We start from the raw sequence: 17,195 nt of genomic DNA on the forward strand, positions 1-17,195 counted from the left end.
TAGCATCACATCCATGAAACCTCAGATTTAAAGTCATATTGTTTTATAAGTGATTGGGGTGGGGAAGAAAGGAAACAAAATCCACAGCATAAAATAAAATGCAGTGCTCAGAATGTGTAATTCCAGGTCTGGATTTGAACCTTCACTAGTTCCAAAAGTTAGTTTTCTTTCAAAGTCAGAGGAGATGAGGACAGAAAAACTCACCATTATGCCAAATTTGAGTTGAACACTCAGCAGGTGAAATACACAGCAGAGATTGAAACACCATACATATTCACATTAGTACCATTAAATGTGTCCACAAGATGTATGCATTCCTAAAGGAAAGAATCAATTATAAAATCTGAACCATCTCCTGTGAACCAGGAATTACACAAGAAATAAATCTGTGTCTTTAAAACAGTCTGTTCCCTACTATATTAATTTTATTCAAGTCTAAATCCTCTTTGAAATTTTTCCAGCCCTGTTTCTAATAAGGCTCAGTTGACTGCCTAATGCATAATAGAACTTTCTTCAGCTAAAAATATTAAAACTTTTATCCATCTACCTTGACCTCCAAATTAGCATGTAAGGAATATGACAGTGAAAGTAGAGGCTGAATTTTTATTAGACACTAGTATCTTCAGTTCTGTTAATTTAGGGTGAAACCAAAATGTCAAGAAGTTGCCTTTTTTGTATTGTATAGAAAGAATCATTTATGCATTATTAAAATACAGCATATCCTGACAGAATTTTTAAAAAGAGAAAAATATTCTAGGCATGCATGCTCTTTAATGATCTACCTTTAAAAAAAAACACCTTCCATTACCCTTCGAGTAGAAAAAGCTGGCTGGGTTTGCCTTTATGAGTAGAGCTTACTTAGTTTTGTCTCAGAGGTTTCAAAAATATTTAATGGATATTTAAAATTATTATGCATAAGGTTTGATGTCTTCAATTCTCATTCATATAAAATTGTTATCAAGTTAAATTTGTCAAAGTAATAATACAGAAGCTTGGCCATATTTTAGCTTTGACTTTAAATATTAACTAATATTTCAGTTAGTATCTTCATAATATATTTACATTTACTGTTAAAGTGCATTGTATTTGAATGGTATTTTTTAAGTGAATATTTAATTTTTGTGTATTTCTACAACACTGTTCATAGAAAAGTACATGACTATTGTGAAACTGATCTTCAATGTATAAAGATTATGTAATAATCTTTAATAATTATGTATAAAGATTAGTTAAGTAGCAACCCTGTCTATTAAGATAATTTGTAATGTCTCCATTAACATTGTGTCCAAAAGATTGATAGTTGTGTGTACACTGGAGGGAAGGGAAGCCATCCAGAGGGACTTTGACAGGCTTGAGAGGTGGGGCTGTGTGAACATCATAACGTTCAACATGTCCAAGTGCAAGGTCCTGCACTGGGTTGGGGAAATCCCAAGCACAAATACAGGCTGGGAAGAGAATGGATTGAGAGCAGCTCTGTGGAGAAGGACTTGGGATTGTTGGTGGATTGGAACCTTGACTTGAACTAACCATGTACGCTTGCAACCCAGAAAGCCAATCATATCTTGGGCTGTGTCAAAAGAAGAGTGGCCAGCAGGTTGAGGGAAATGATTCCTACTGCTTCTTTCACTCTCAGGACATCCTGTCTGGAGTTCTACACTCAGCTCTGGGCCCCATAACCTAAGAAGGACATGGACCTCCAGAAGCGAGTCCGAAGGAGGATCACAGAGATGATCAAAGTGCTGGAGCAAGGGCTGGAGCAGCTCTCCCGTGAAGACAGGCTGATGGAGTTGGGGTTGCTCAGCCTGGAGAAGACTCAGGGGGGACCTTATAGCACCTTCCAGTACCTAAATGAGGCCACCATGAAAGCTGTGCAGGGACTTTTTACACTCTGGTGTTGGCTGGACTTTCAGATCATGAGTTATAAATTCCACTCAGTTCTGTGGAAATATGATTAGGTTTATGTTAATAGTAGTTTATTTCCTAGGAGTCCAGAAGGTAGGAACAGAAGTGTGCTAATGCAAATGTATTAACTTAATTATGGAATATTTGTTAAAGTCAGAAAGTACGTCAGCTGAGCTCCAAAATTCCTAAAAGAAGAAGAAAGTATTCTATGCTCTTATCAGGCATATTTTTATTTTTGGAATATTCTATGTTACAAAAATAGTGAGAGACACTAATGATGAAATGCTTTCTGAGACTGAATGCTTTCACTTACATAGTTATTTGGTGGGAACAATCAATGTGTTTGACCAATACATAGGTTTTCAAGAGACCTTTTTAAGAACATCCTGTTTAGTGCATTTTACAATGTGAAGAGTGGTGTACCTTTTTTGTCCATTGTTCATTTGTCCACTGTTTCTATGGCATGTTCTATTAAAGAATTCACTAGGTCATAGTGAAGAAGACTGTCTTCTGTCTGGTCAAAATCAGGTAGAAACCCCTGGAATGAGAAAGAGAACATGTTCTGAGAATACCTGAATAGCCCAGCTGGAAAACAGGCATTCTATTTTCCATAGGCATGGCAGAAATCATACTTTAGATTGGCTACACATGCTGATCAAGATTGTGGGCCTCTTTATCCAGAGATACTAAAAGTTGTTAATTTAAGAAAAACAATAGTCCAGTGGAATTTTTAGTATGCCCTTCATACTACAGTCTACATTGACTACATCTAATTTACAGTGTTAAAAGAGAATTCAAAAGGCATTAAGGTGTTTCTATCTCTGTGAAAGAGGGGGATTTTTTTCATTTAATTTTCTTATAAATCACAATATTAGAAGTCCTTTCACCTTATGTGCTTACTTAAGACAAGGGAGCAGGCATATTCAGAGCAAAGATCTAGATGAATTGCAGCCCCAACACAAAATTGTGATTACCAGCTGTGGAAAAGTTAGCACTATGGTTTTAGTAGGTATCATGACTGTAGGAGCATTTGTGGTGTGTTCCAGGCATAACTAACATGGCCAGAAGCAGCATGCAGAAAAAAAATTGAGTTGAAGTGTTATGGACATTTTAAACGGTGTAAACTGTGCAACAACTGTATTTCTGCAGGCCCAAACTTTTATATAAACAAGATTTTGTTATGTTGCAGTTTCTAAATTTTGAAAAACATTTATGGAAGCTGGAAGCCAAATCAGAGACTACAAAAAAAAGAACTTTGGGTGTTTTGATAATTACAAAGCATTCATGGCCAGCTGGAAGTCAAAGCAATGTGTACTTAACTGCTTTGAATAGTCTGTGTTTTGCATGTAGTAATCTGTGTGCATTTGCTCTGATTGCTCAAGGGGAAATAATTACTGTTTATGAAAGATTGTCCATTATTTCCCAATTAGAGAGAAAAAACATTCTATAACAGGAAAAATCTGGCTGTTCTGTAGGATTTGTGAGAAACCCTTCCTTAGAGATGCAGCATTCCATAAAAAACACAGTTGTTTTCATCCAGGGTGCCGCATAAGCAAGGGGTCAAAATCCCATGGATTTTTAAATACATATTGAATTACTATGAATTTACTACAACATTTTAATTGAACATGAGACGGCATATGCACTATAAGGAATTCATGCTCAGTTGTGATTTTCTTTCTTCTTCCATAATTTAGGGTTAGAAAAGACAAGGACACAGGACAAAAAAACCCAACTAAACAAACAAACAACAACAAAAATAAAAACCTACAAAAAAAGTTACAAGAAAAAAAATGCAGTTTACTTCTCAGTTTCTGACCCAGAAACAGAGTAGACAAGGTTTCAACTTTTCCTTTCCCACCAATTTTTTCCCTTGGGGGGAATATGTGGAACATAGTGTCCATGTTGCACATCCTTGTAGGACTAATGTCTGCATGGGTCCAGCTGTAGTGCTATTTCCAGTCCCAGTAAGCCAGAGTCAATTTCTTCTATTCATACTTTAATTGGTTAATTATAAGGTTTCTATTAGAACTTAGTTTAGATGGTAGCATACATAGATTTAAAGTAAGGGAATTCAGTAATGTATGAAATTTCTCACTACTAGGAAGATTTAACAGAAAATATTTCCTAATGATAATAAAAAATGATAAACAGTCATGATTTCTCTACCATCATCCAGAGGCAAAGCTGCAGAAGCTTATGCTGAGTTGCACTTAAAGATGAAAGATGCCCTCTAGTTTCTATTGTAGATGTGTTCTAAAAGGGGTAGGATTTCTGGGCCTGACAGTAGTATTAATTTTTATTTTCCTAATGTTTGTCCTTCAATATTTTAGAATAATTCAAGGTTTAACTCTCTCTGGTTCTGTCTGTGCTGTTCAAATTGAAGTTGTACTTGTGGTCTATATAGACAAGCATATTTCTTCATTGACAAAACAGCATGAACACTATTCCAAGTATCAATTGTAATTTGTACATTTCCAATGTTTTTTTTTGTTCTTAGGAAAAACATTAATTCAGTTTATCCAATTTCATAAGACTTTTCTGTTTGAATAAAGCTATGACCTAACTCAGAGAGCCAAAATTGCTTCTCGTTTTCCCACACTAACTTCATACTAGCTTCAGATTTGGAATGAGACACAAATGGGCCAAGATCTGCACCCTAATTTCTACTGAAAAGGAGCTGGTGTATAAAAGTATGTAAGTTGGATCAGTCTCAGAGTGCTGAAACCAGCCAGCTGGAAGCCTTGACATGCACTGACAAGTCTATTTAGTTATATTTTGAGTCTTACTCTGAGTAAAACTCCAACCCATGCAAAAAAAACAAAACCAAACAAAACCAAAAGCCAACAAAACAAACAAAAAACCCAACCAACTAACCAAAAATAAAAACAACTAAAAAAAATCCCCTAAAACCAAAACCCCAACATATTTTCAAGAAAGATATTGAGATGAACTTAAACTAGGACTGTCAGTTGAATAGCTGTGGAGACAACCACAGGTCCCTGCAAGCACACAGAATCAAATAAATTTCCATTAAGTTTTCTTTTAAGGAAAAACATATGAGTGCAAGTGTTAAAGGGGCTGGGGAGCAGATTTTAAACAACAAAAAGAAAAAAATGTACAAAAAAAAACCCAAACAAACATCTGATAAAATTCCAGTCAAAATCTGTCCAGTATTGATCTAGTTGCATACAGTTTTTCAAGGGGAGAGAAGATACTGATGTTAGCCTCAGGTTCCTCAGGCTTGTGATATTGTATATCTCTGCATCTAAATTATTTTTTACAAGAATTAGTATGCATTTTATTTTTCACATAAAAGATATGCAATCCAGATATGGAACTGAAGAAGGAAAACAACAGTAATTTCTTTCTGCTTGTAATTATATTCTGCTTATCTGAAGAGTAAAACATGCATTATCCTCACCTATCTTTAGGCTATTTAACTATAAATAAATAACTATTTGGGGAACCTTTCTGTCTTGTTCTGCAAAGACTTTAGGACTTACTAGGTTGTATTTTTATATCAGACACCAATTGTCTAATACTTTTAAATGTATCTATGTAAATCATCTGCATATGGTCCCCAAAGAGGCAGGAATGTCATACAGTTATTTACACAGCATCATCTTCATAAGAGATAAGTATTTCTGGGTTATTATGCCACTATATCATATTTTTTAACTCCAGTGCACCTGCTTATGCTATCAGTGCAAGAAAGATCCTACTTTAAAAATAAATGTTAAGTTTTAGGGCATTAACATTCCAATTCATGCTAACAGATCTATTTGCTCATGTATATATGCAAAAATTTGCAGAATTAAAGTAAATTCCTCAGCTACAATAGTCTACATTTCTCTCTAGGAGTTAGTAGACCCTCATAAAAAGAAAGTGATCTTAGGTTTTAAAAAAGGTTTTTAATTGCAGAGGCAAAAAAAAAAAAGGAAACCTGTATGGTAAGGATTAAAAAAAAAAAAAAAAACACGTTAAAAGGATGAAGGAAGAACAGAGTGCTGGATAGAGATCTGAACTATTCAGGGTCATGAAATCTATGCTCTTTGGCTGAAAGCACAGCACATAACTTCAGTAGCGTCTCTCAGTCTATTAAAAATCCAACTGTGAAAAAAGGTCAAATGAGAGCCGACAAAATTACTTAGATGCTCCATTTGATGTTGAAGTTGTCTCTTTAGTTCAACTATTATTTTTTATCACCTTGGTTTCATGGTACAATTCTTTTGAAAACAGTGAAAGAAAATAATACATATACCATAATACTAGGACAATTTTGTAAACTCAATATAGGCTGAGTCTGCTGCATTATTATAAAGAATTTTTTAAAAAATAATTTAACAAAAATAGGGCAAGATCTCAGTTCCCTGAATTTCAGGTGCCTGAAGACTGCTGAAATGTCTAAAAGGAGAGCTGAAGCAGTCCTGGACAAACATTTTTGTTAAGAAAATGGACTCTGTATCATTTCCCTCCTCCTCTACTACCTGTAGTATTCATATTGCCTCCAATCCTATTGTAGTTACACATTCTCTGAGTTTCTCCAGGCCAGGAAGTATGGATGTTGGAGCCTTCCTTATTTGTATCTTCACAAAAGACAAATCTACAATTACCTTTTCTATGTTCTCTCAAGACATGAGCCAACTTCCTTTCCAGATAACTTCGTGAAGCATTCTGTCCCAGATTCTGTCAAAAACTATGCAGGATGTCAATTTTAGAAAATACAAGAGATTCTAGTTGCGGAAACTTTTTGGATCCCTTGCTGAAAAGAGATAAAGATGGTTATGCTGTCTGTTGAGGACAATTTTTTTTCTGTTTTCTCATGGTTTTTTGCTAGGGAGGCAAATAACCATGTAACAGTCAGACTGATTCTCTGGAAGGTGAAGCCTTGCATTACCATTTTATGATCACATTATTTATTTTGGGGTCCTTTTCCTTTACAGTGTTTTTATTGTGTGCAAATTTTCTTTTTATTCACTAAGCTGAAGCAGCTAGATTTTGATAAACAAAATCATAAGCAAAAAGAACTGGAGACAGATGATATTATGAAAGCCACGTTGCTTATTCTCTTGCACTTCCCCTCAGAATCTACTATAATTTAGATGAGCTAGATTTGCCATCCAGGCTGGCTTGCACCTGGCCATGCAAACACTCTGAGCTCCTGAACTTGCCCAAGTTTCACTCTGACCCATGGTCTGCTTGTGGCCCAGATTGCTTCAGATCTAGGAGCTACAAAGTTCTTGCAACCCTAGGGTTCAGACATGGACATAGACTCGAGCAGGTGGCTGAGATTTCTTCAGGTTTGAGCATTCTTTCTTCTGGCACAGTGTTTTTTTAGTGTTTCAGATATTCTAGTATCCCTTTTCTCACTTTGGAAGCCATCTCCAGAGATCCAAGAAGAAAATTGACATGGATTCTGTGATCTAAGCGACAAGTAAAAAAAATTAGCAAAACCACAAACCATCTATCTAGCAAAAAGATGTGATTCAATTGTTACCATGACATGCCTCCAGGAAAGTGTATTTTGTTCTTTGAGATGACAGGTCCATGGCAGGATCTGAGGAGTACTTTGGAGAGGTGTTACTGGCTGAAGCCATTTTCGGCAGGATCATCAAACATATTAATTGTTTACAGCTTAAACATCATGTCTATTGGTCAGCTATGACAATCTCTAAAGGAAATATGTACTGAGTAAATCAACCCCTTGGAGATGTCTCTTTTTCTTAGATTAGTAGTGAGTTATGGCTCCTAATGGGTTATTAGGTCCTTATAAAAGAAAAGGAAAGGGAAGGGAAAGGGAAAGGGAAAGACTTGAATAATAAAAAAGATTGGCTCTAATAATCTGATGAACATTTGTTCTTATGAAAACCGGCTGTCTCTTAAGATTATCACAAAGCCGTTCACTGAAAATGCCAAATCTATACTGCAGGGCACATAACCACATCATAAGAAACCACACTCTTCTGCTAGGCTGATAATTCTTTTGTTGGCAGGCATTTTGATGGTTTGTCTCACAAGGAAGATAGAGTAGAATAAAAGTCTTCATTCCTTATGCACCCATGTGAGACTGTAATTTCCAACTCATATGGAAAAAGTAATTTTATACCTCATAGGTCTATTGCAACATAAAACATAATGCTGCACAGTAAAAAGAATTTTTAATTTTACCACTTCAAAGGTGCCATTTTTGGATGTGCTTTGTTTTGGTTATATTTCTAGCATACCTCTGCAACAGTTTCAATATCAAAACCAAAATCTGCATTAATAACCAGAGGATAAAATAAGCTATGTATTTCTTCCTGTACAAAGTTCTTATGAAAATATAGTCAAACCTTATTGATATAAAGCACCTACATGGCAGTCAGGACAGTTTACAGGAAAGTTGAAAGATCCTGACCCTACTTTTAGACCTTCACTACAGTTGATGTGTAGAATAAATCAGAAGCTCAGTGCTCATTTGTCTGAAACATTTTGGAGTTTATTTTCTCCACTCCAAAATCAAAATATGGTTGATTTTGGTTTTGTTTTTTTTTTTTTTTTGTTTGTTTGTTTGTTTGTTTTGGTTTTGGTTTTTGTTTTTGTTTTTGTTTGGTTTTTTTGTTCGTGGTGATGTTGTTTTTAAGAGGTGATTACAGAAGATCATCTAAGTGCGAGCCCAATAGGAAACAGAATACAGGAAATATCACATTTTTAAATACAAATACTTCAGGCTGAAAATTAAGAGATAAGGCTCATTTGCTTTTTCCATATAGGTCCTCAAATTATGTGATATATTTTGCCTCATTAAATCTGTAAGACAATAGCAAGCTTTTTTTTTTTCTTCTTCTTCTTTTCTCCTCCTTTACAACTTTTGTCTCTTTCTACAACATTCTAATTTGCTTTTTAAAACTACTATCTAAATGGGTAATATTTATATCTTTTTTTACCTACAGGAGAAACATCAAAAGCTTGCAGTAATGTCCCTGCTTACTTTATTTTTTCCTTCACCCCCAGTTAATGTCTTTGATTTTTGGTGGATAATATTAGTGAATTCTAAATCATAGAAGAATAAATAAGTGGAAAGATACATGAAATGGAAAAGAATTATTAAATATCTGCAAAGACATTTATGCCAGTCTTCATATGCAATTAGAAAAATTAGTATTATTCATCTAGATGTGTGGAGCACTTCTTTAAACGAAACAAAACATCCACTAAAATTAAGATAACAAAAATCCCCTGTATTTAATAAAAACCAAACACGTGGATCTCCTTCTATGCTAAACTGAGAAAGCTTGCCTTATGTAAAAGTAAGACAAATTATGTAGACTAGTTACTGCTTGCTACATTTCTTTCTTAATTTGTAGTTATAAAGCACAGAGCACAGTAACCTTTTCACTCCTTTTCAGAAAGTGTTACTATAAAACTCAAAGTTGCTATATTTACATGTCACATGTTTTCTGGATGAATTGCTCTGACTTGTGATCAAGAGAGAGCCCAGCTATGTGCTACTATGTGAGTATTTTAATTTCATACCAGGGTAACAAGTAATTTATATTGTAATAGAATCATCCTTATAACCTTTTTCAAAATAAACCTTCCTACTAGGACATAAACCCAATGTTCCCAGTCCTTTAAAATATTAACAAGGTTTACATTGAAAATTGTTTTAGGGCTAATGCAATCTTTCTCAAAATGTTAGCATGACATTAATACTTTTGTTAAAAGTTACCATTAATGTTCTCTTGCTCTGCCTTTCCTCAGAGTAATTGCTTATCTTTTGACCATCAAAGAGCCTCACCCATAATATTGTATAGGTATCTTATAGGATTTATTTAAAGAGTAAATAAAAATAATTATTTTCCAGGGAATTTTTGTTTTGAACTGTTATGCTCTTGTTTCAGTAAGGATTCTCTAGTCCTTGTACTGGATAACAACAGTGTTGTTTACCCATATGCAAACATTTGAATGGCAACAAAAAGGTGACAGGATTCCTTCTTCACATTAATTTTTTTTGCTCTCATTAATTTGCTGAGAAAGTCTGTTAAAAGTTTTTATACACTGGAAAACTAAATTTTACAGTCTGAGACATTTACACACCTTTTTATTACACAGTATTAAAATAATTTCTGAATTTCAACTTATATCAAATGAAGAACCACTTATACAGTAAAACCTTCTCTAAGAACAAACAAATCCAGTAAGAAATTGTACCTTTGTGTACCTTGTTTTCAACATTTTGAAACTGTAATTAACTATATCAAGTGATACACTGCATTCTACTTATGTTCTACACTTAGATTGGCAAATGTAACCATTTGTCTTAAAAGGGTATTGCTCTGCTTCCTGGATACAACATCATTCTAACAAATCCGATTCTTTTCCAACCCATTGTTTATTTTTCTCTTTTGACTTAGTCAAATAAAGACTGTGCAATAGAACAATCAGCATGCAATATGTTGTGCATAGCAATTATGATTGAATTATTCAGAATTAATCCCTGCAGAAAAATAATCTTACTGGGAATTTTCTAAAGTATTTATGCAACTATGCTGCAGTACAATTTTTAGAGATTGCAACTGTATCTTAGAAATAAAGTAATTTTTCTCTTCATGTGTACTAACTATCTGTAATTATTTTCTAAATAGGAAGGAGTATTTTTTTAAGTATTTAAAAGTGTTCACTCCTTATAGTTTTACAGCTGTGGAGTTATGATCTATTTTTGTTTCATCATAAAAATAAGTCAGTATCTGATGGTATGAATACCAATCTGAGAGCCACACAAAAGCATACCATATGCTCTTACACTACCTCATTATATAAGCCACACATGCATCTCACTCAGCATACCTGGCAAAGTCTTATTCTAATTTATTTTTATTTATTTGACCACAAATTGAGGAAAGTTATCTAGATGTCAGTGAAGTCAGTGCTAAGCACGTCCTTGTTTCCTCTAACTTGCACGGCCAATGAAACTGGTAGACTGGGATTTAAATAGGTAAGGTGGAGTCCCTTGGGTTTGGTACCCCCATCCTGCTCTCATTTAGCCCTTGCAGCCTGGAGAGAGGGAATGGAAGTGTGAGAGGTCATTTGCATCTCACTTCTGCAGTAGGGACCCACATCTATTCCCATGAACAATGATGGGAAAAGCGCCAGGGTATCTGGGACTTACCAAATGAGAAATGCTTAAAAACAGAATTGTCTGTTGCTGCTGTCTTCACCAGCCACAGGTAAAAGTGATTCTACCTATGATTCCCTAAAATAAAAATATTAAAGAAACTTAATAAAATGTGCATGCAAACAAAATTAAATAGGTGTAGATGCCATCTGACACATTCAAGTACACAGATCACATTTAATTCTGACCTTAATTTTTTTTAGTGGATAGACGATATCTCTCTTTTTTTGCTATTTTTTCAGGTTAAAAATGTGCCTAATAGGAACCTCTTCCTGTGTGTCTTAACATTGGTGAATGTCTTAACATTCTAAAGCAAATCAAAATGAAAATAGTTACAATACAGCTGTCAGCAACACCAGTAGGCAGCAAACTGCCTAGTAAGCCGGTTATGTTTATCTGGAATTTATATTTTTAGTGGAGAAGCATCTAAGTAGACAAATTATTTTTAAGGGGCAAATGTTGTTGGGCCATAACAGTGATACAGTGAGGCATGTTTAGCACTAAGATAAGATTGCTAATAAATATTGGAGGACAAAGTAAAGACTTTGAGTTTTTATAGAAAATTATGTGAAAAATCAAAGATTAATCATATGTGATTTTGATAATAACTTCCCCAGAGAAAGGAACTGCAAAAGACCGTTCATTAGAAAAAGCCAATAATCAGTGGAGGTAGCACTGTGTAATCATCGGTTGATGGAAAAGGGAAAAAAAAAAGAGAAAAAAAGAGAGAAAAAAAGCATGAAAGTGTGATTCATCATGATGCACAGAGAAACATGACTTGTATAAAAATGAACGTTTTAAAGCATGGGGATGATGTGAGCAGGATAGATTTTAATTATTATTTTTATCATGGGGTGATCTTCAAAATGAGCTTAGTTTGTGTTTTTTACTCTTTAAACTATGGCTTGGGCAATAATTAAATGCTGGAGAAAATAATGTTCTGTCATACTTGTTTAACTCTTAGCTCGTTCAGTTGTGCACAGATGGGCCTGGAATATCCAAAACCCTCTCTAGACTTCTTCCTTAGCAGTTACAGCCTTTCTGAGTTTTGATTTATTCATAAGATCATATTAGGGGAAGGCAACAGCTTCTTTACTTAATAATCCCAGAAGAGTATTTGCATATTCCAAACTGCTATAATCTAAGAGTGCAATGGGGCAGAGCTAGGTCATGCAACTATCTTAAAGTGATGTTGGAGCTTGTATAAAGCTTCCACTGAGAAGATGTAGAGACGGCGAGAGAAGGAGACAAAAAAATGTGTTAAGCTTACTAACTGAACAAGACTGAGTACACTTTTCTTTCCTCTGCTGTGTTTGTAATACAGAATATGCACTTTTCCACCTCCATTTTGATTAAATGTTTGTTCAGTGGGGACAGAAGGTAAATTTGGTAATTCTCCTTTAATTACACAGTTTCTCTCAGCAGACATTTCTTCTTTTCCAGGTCTTCCTTAAAATGTACTGAATTCTATACCATTTCAGTTAGATTTTTTTTTTTGTTTCAAGTACTTGTTTTCTTTAATTTTATATGTGGATAAATTTAATTGTATTATAGTCTTCCATAAAATTTCATCATCCATGAATATTATCACATCGATAAAATTTGTTGTTAACAGTTAACTTTTAGCAATAAAAGACTTTGCATTCATCACTCCAAATACTTCTGATTTGTTCATATTTTTCTTCCCTTTTAACATTTTGCTCTATAAAATTTATTTTTAAATTATTATTATAATGTTCATATTTCTTGATATGAGAAGTGTGAGATAAATCCACTTAGAGAATGAAAAAAATTAGCTTTCCTAGTTGAAATAAATTATTGTTAGCTTGTAAGTTTGAAGAACAAATACAGGAAAATCGTATTAAATAAAATTCATCACGTCAGCAATGATTACATATAAATCAGAAATATAATGCACCAGTCAGTTGTTTAAAAATGTCTTAGTAATTCTAGTAATCATGTTTATTCCAAAGAGTTGCAATGAGTTCAGGCAGGAAAACAAACCCACACAAATCAATGAAACAAAAGATATTTAAGGATCGTGCAAAATTAATTGGCAATTATCTTCTTATTATACTATATAATATAACTTATTTGAATTTGTTGATAAATACTACCCATAAGTTCTCAGAAATTAATAAGACCCATAAGGTCTCAATTTTTTCCAATATCTTGGTTTAAAGTAGAGAAATTTGGGGTTTTTCACTCGCTTATTTTTCTTGATTTTAATTTAATTAATGATAGCTAAACCTTGTATTTTTTCAACAGCCTAGCTTTCCATCTCTGAAATCAAAGTTATTTACTGTTTATTTATTGGAACCTTAAGCTTTGAATTTTTAATGGAGTGTTTTACATGAACAATTATTGTCATAATAGGATATTATCTAAGTGTCCAAAAAAGAGTGAAGCTTTTTTATTTTTTCCCACCAAGTCTTCTTCTTTTCCAGCTATTTGGTCCCTGTTTTCTTCTCAAAATACTTACTGCCCATCAAACCTTTTTGTTATTGAATCAGGAAAAAAAAAATCTTTTTGCACCATTATATGGAAAGATTCTGTTTCATTCTCACATTGAATATGTGCGTCTGCATAAGTTCAAAGTTTATTTTACAATGTAATTATTACTCATATTTTTCAGCATTTTAGCAGAATAAATGTTTAAAAGAGGTAGTCACTGACCTCATGTCACTGCCTTTGTTAATATCAATTGAAAGTCAATATAAACAGCTAAACAATGAGACTATGTATTCCTTAACACATCAGAGCCATAATTTAAGCCTGCATTCTTCCCACTGACTACTTCCTGCAAACTCAGACATTTAATAAGTAAAATAATGATTTCAAAGAATTTCACTGTTACATGGACTTTTTAGTGATGGGCAATATTGATCTCACAGTACCTCTACTCACTGACTGAACATTATTTGCATAGGAATTTCTATTAAGATGTGTATAATCCAGTGCCATATATTAAATTTATACTATTTATTTTACTGATAGATACTTTCAAGATCAGCCTCACCACCTTTATCACATTAAATTATATGTATATTCATATTTCTTAGGAACCTCAAATATAAGATACGGTTTGTAACCTCCCCTACTTAAATTAAGTCAGAAATGAAGAGGACAAGCTCAGTGTTCATTGTACATTATCTTTGATGGTATTCAAATTATTTCTGCATCATTAAGAATATTTCTAATTTCAATTGCTCTTCATTATTTAGGCAAAAAAATAATAAAAAGAAAACAAAAAAAGGAGCTAGCATTTATGTCCAAATGGCTTTCCATTTCACTTAGACTCAGCACTATTTTACTTTTTCTTATCCATGATGTACTGGAATCTCAAGCATGAAATTATGAAACTAAATGTACAGGAAACTTTCTTTATGTTGGATATATTTTCCCCAGCATAAATTGCCCTTTTTTGTACTTATTTTTGTTTAGTTACTTGGTATGAAATGTTGACTTTTTTTTGTGTAGTAGAATGAACAGATCATCAACTGTACGTTGACTTCTCCAAACTACTGTGGGTTGTCACAAGACTAAACATATTCATATTTTGGATTAATCAATCTGATTACCTCAGGAAGATGTTATTTTTTTCACACTGTTGTCACTTCAGAAAGACAACTAGCTTTACTTACCCTGTGACCACTTGCTTCAGAAGTCCTTCATAAATCTGTTAAAAACCTTTTCCTATGCAGAATTAGGTAAACTTAATTCAATTTTTAAATGTTACAACTGCCCTATACTTTTAAAAAAATCTAGAGCTAATTCAACTACATTTTACTATGTTTTCTCCAGTCTCTGAGTTGGTCCAGTTTATGTTTTTCTTTACTATCTTAAATGTGGGCAAATAAAAAAAAACATTCTGTGTAAATTGATGGGTTTTTTCTGTAATTGAATGCCCTTTAGAGCCCTTTGAGTTTGAGTCACAATACTATGATTTTATTTCACAACCTTCTTTTATATTTGGGGCTTCAATTTTTCTTTTACATACATAATTCTTTTAAACAAAGTGTCACTGCTGAACCATTATATAGATATCCTAGGCTTCTGCAAATTGGATAGACCAACCTGGACCTAGCTGCTTTTGAAGTAAAAAAAAAATAAATAAAAAAATCGGGGATTGAAATAAATTATCTATCTGTCCATTTTTCAGTCTCATTTTTATCTGCAGTTTTCTTGAACTAAGGAAGACTGAAGAATGAAAGCCATTCCCCCCTTACAGTTGAGGGGAAATACCCAGGGAAGTGGGACTGAAATACAATCATCATGATTGATTTTATTATTTGCCTGAGGCCTTGTCATTGTCTGCTGGTAACAGATTTAGACTCTCATTTCAGTTACATAAAGATACGCTACTTTGAAGACAAGAAGCCAGGCATCATTTTGGATTTGTCTCTTATTGCTTGCTTTTGTTTTTCCCCCAAGGACTCTTACTAAGACAGAAGACTCTCTGTTACCCCTAAAACATCCTAGTTCCACAGAAAGTACACTATGGGCTAAGCTCCAATTGACAAGATAAAATCAAACTAAAAAAAACAAATATCATGCTACTGTATTTGAAGGCATGCATATGATTCTAAGTTTAAAGGAGCATTTGGTTATCAGTTAAGTACAAATTTAATTTTTAGAAAAGACCAATAATATTTTAGAGGTAAAGAAAATTTTTCCTCTGGATCTATCACCTATCATCACATCTCTTACTTATGTATCAATAAAAAAAATGTAGACATTCTGCACTAATAATGAAAAACTGAATTGATGGTTGTTATTAACTTAAAAAGATGGACATAAAATTGAAGCTGTACTAAAACTTAATCTGTTTAGTATTATCTGTATTTTTGCTTTGATCAGGTTTCTGAACAGCAAAACAGCAACAGCCAAGTTCATGAAAAACACTTTGGTTACAAGACAACAAGTGTTTTTACATGACAGTTTACATAACAGTTGAAAAATAGGTATCACTGCAGCATGTGAAAATATTTCCATGGGAGAAACTAGATTAGTTCTCTCTAAGGGTCAAACTCTGTGGAGAATGAACATAATCAAAGAATAAAGAGAATTAATTAAATCCATCTTAATCATTTAAGAACAGTTAACAACAAAATAACTTACAACAGGAAAACATTTCTTATTTTTTACAATTTCAGACATTACAGAAATTATTCAAAAATATACTGAGTTGGGGTTTGGTTTGGTTTGGGGTTTTTTTGAGAAAAAAAAAAAAAGGAATAAAATAAGGAACAAAAAATGAGTCTATGGTTAAGATTTGGGCTAGGATTATATTTTTAGGGGAAAATAAACCAGAATATGTCTCATTAAGTTTGATGATTGAAATGATGTATGGACTAAGGAAAGCTGAGGACACTGGGACCCATGCTAAAGACAGGAAAACAAACAGGTCCATGAAGGTCAGCCCTGTAGCTTCCTTGCAAAATTCATACCTAAGCATAGGGCTAAAGTTGTTGTTAGAACTATGGAAAAGAAACCTAGGTGAATTTTGTCTCCTGTGAAATTTTCCAACACTCCAAGGCTCAACACAAAGGTTGTTGCTCCCAGATGTTTCAGCTTGCCCTGACACTCTTGGTTACAGCCTATGTAGGTGCTCTTGAAAATGGCAGATTTGAGAAATTAGATGCAAGAAAAGTGGCATGGATGATACTACTTTCAGCATCAGCAAGAAAAAAAATGTGGCCAAGGACAATGACTGACTGATCTGTAGGTTTTCTAGGGGTGTAGCTGAGGAGGAGGATCAGCAGATCCCTTGAAGTGTGCTGGCAGCTATAGACTGATTAAGCTCTTTGACAAAAGACCAAGATAATTTGGGGTAAGTGGCTCCAAATTATGACAAAACAGAAACTTAAACTGAAGACAAAGGTGATTCAGAAAGGCTGAGACATTTGAGACAAAAGACCATGGATCAAGTAATTTGAGTTATGGGAATAAGTTTCAGTGTTTGAAACGGTTGATGTTTTAGACGTTAGAAAAAAATTGTTCACTGAAAGAGCGATTGCTTGCTGGAATCATCTGTCCAGGGAGGTGGTGGAGTCACCATCCCAGGACATGTTTAAAAAAAGACTGGACACGGCACTCAGTTCCAAGGTTTAGTTAATGAGGAGGTGTTAGG

General features: G+C 33.9%; 1 long non-coding RNA gene across 1 annotated transcript; it reads right to left on the reverse strand.

The window, feature by feature from the left end:
* Positions 1 to 257: 257 nt before the first annotated feature.
* LOC135295390 (uncharacterized) lies at positions 258 to 11,126 on the reverse strand. Its single transcript, XR_010357460.1, has 4 exons — positions 11,057 to 11,126; positions 6,519 to 6,667; positions 2,326 to 2,440; positions 258 to 317 (listed from the first exon to the last, which is right to left on the reverse strand). It is a non-coding gene; the product is annotated as an uncharacterized LOC135295390 (long non-coding RNA).
* Between the last annotated feature and the right edge of the window lie 6,069 nt (positions 11,127 to 17,195).

The sequence above is a fragment of the Passer domesticus genome, chromosome 2 (genome assembly GCF_036417665.1).
Source record: "Passer domesticus isolate bPasDom1 chromosome 2, bPasDom1.hap1, whole genome shotgun sequence".
Classification (NCBI taxonomy): domain Eukaryota; kingdom Metazoa; phylum Chordata; class Aves; order Passeriformes; family Passeridae; genus Passer; species Passer domesticus.